The sequence below is a fragment of the Hippocampus comes genome, unplaced genomic scaffold, assembly GCF_001891065.2.
Source record: "Hippocampus comes isolate QL1 unplaced genomic scaffold, H_comes_QL1_v1.1 scaffold30, whole genome shotgun sequence".
NCBI classification, from domain to species: Eukaryota; Metazoa; Chordata; class Actinopteri; order Syngnathiformes; family Syngnathidae; genus Hippocampus; species Hippocampus comes.
In genome coordinates, this window is record NW_017805705.1 from 164,509 (window position 1) to 166,344 (window position 1,836).

Consider the following 1,836-nt stretch of genomic DNA (forward strand, 5'->3'; position numbering starts at 1 on the left):
GTTTTTCCACGCGGCCTCTGCCAACGCCGACAGATGGAATGTGGCGCTGAGTGAGGAGAGGGCAAGAACGCAAGGAATGAGGAAACGGGAAGAGCTTGGGAATTCCTTTGCTTTCCGACTCCAGGCCAGGATACGTTGAGGTGAGCGTGTGTGTGTGTGTGGCTTTGCTAACGTCAACTCATCCCTCAAGCGGAAATTAGCACCTGCCCCAGAATGAGCCACGGGAAAGGGGCACCATTAGCCGCTGTTGTGCCGGGAGGTGGCCGCAAACATCCACGGACGATCGGCGGCAAGTGGCACCTGATGTCTTTGTTGCCAGGCTCCCGCTAAGCGAGTGTCAGGCTCGACCCTGTTGCCAGGCAACCCGCACCGCTCGGCTTTTTTTTCTCTTTTTTTTTCCTTCTTCCTCAACATGCTAAAAATGAAGTCAGGAAACAAGAGTGAAGCCCCGCAGGGAGGCTTTGAACGGTGTCGTTATGAAAGCATCTGGATGCGTTCGCCCACTTTTAACGGGCCCAGTGGCTCAAAGGCGTGTCTCCCCCCCCAACCCCCGTGGATCAACAGGCTTCAAAGAGGTCGGCCGGTGGATCGCATGGACTCGCGGACAAGGTGCTACCTTGTCTGGGGAGATTCCACACCCACAACACGACTTCACAAACTGCCCAACTTCTTCTTCTTCTTCTTTGGTTGACAACAAAGCTCGCGTGCTATGGCGGCGCCGTAACAAGTTTATCCGTAACTTATGCTAACACAGTAGTTAAGTCAGAATTCGAAGCAATATTTGCATTTAAAAAAAAAAAAAAAGGCTTCTAAATGATGGCTTTTTGTGCCACGGACCGGTTTCACATCAAGATATATTTTGACGCAGTGGCACAGAAATAAACGTAGATAAATGAACGTCGTCGTCATTAGCGAGAACCCCGCATTTGTTTCACTTCAACAATCTGCCGCCATTTTGTTTTTTCCTCCAAAGGTCTGACTTTTAACTTTAAAAAAATGGTTTAATGTCTTACAGGAGCACTTTTTTTTTTTTTTAATCAACCTGAATTACTCAAGGACTCTTTTCAGCCCTCCTGTACTGTAATCCTGGTCTTGAAACCGGCTTCAAAATATGAGAGAACAAGAGAGGAAGATGCAAACCACCCGCCCACCACGGCGCCCGCATATCATCATCATCATCATCATCATCACAGTCATTTTGCTCTTGAGCTATCTTCTCTGCGCCTGGTTCATCCCAATTTATTTTTTTTTGGGGGGTGCTCTTTTTCGTGCAACATTTATTTGACCATCTCACTCGCTCGCGTGAGAAAACATTTCGCACTCCCCTGCAATCTTCAGCAAAGGTCGTCCCTGCATCAACTTTGCTTCGCTTCTTCTGCTGAAGCGTTGAATTTTCATGATGCGGTAGCCACCCCGTGTGCCTTCACGACAGCAATAACAAGCTTAATTATTTCAAGTCTGTTCCACGCACGAGTACACACAACATGATGTGCTTGTATTTAATTTTTTTTTTTCTATTTCGCTGCGGGTTGAGCGCCAATATAATATATATGGTAATGATAGTGTGTGGGCTGGGAGCGACTCGCACCTCTTTAGAGTCCTTTCATTACATCTATCTTCCCACCCAAAAGCCCCCCTCTCCCCGTGTCATGTCATGTCTGAGTGTGTGCGTGTCGCGCGGCCGCGGTCGAGACGCGCCGGGCAGCAGACAAAGGAGCATTGAGGCGCCCCCGCGGTCACCCCGAGGCCGCGGCGGTGACAATGGCCATATTGTTTGATGTCAGCGCCTCGGGATTCCGCCTCTGGCTCGGGATATTAAAACTGCCCAAACAAAAA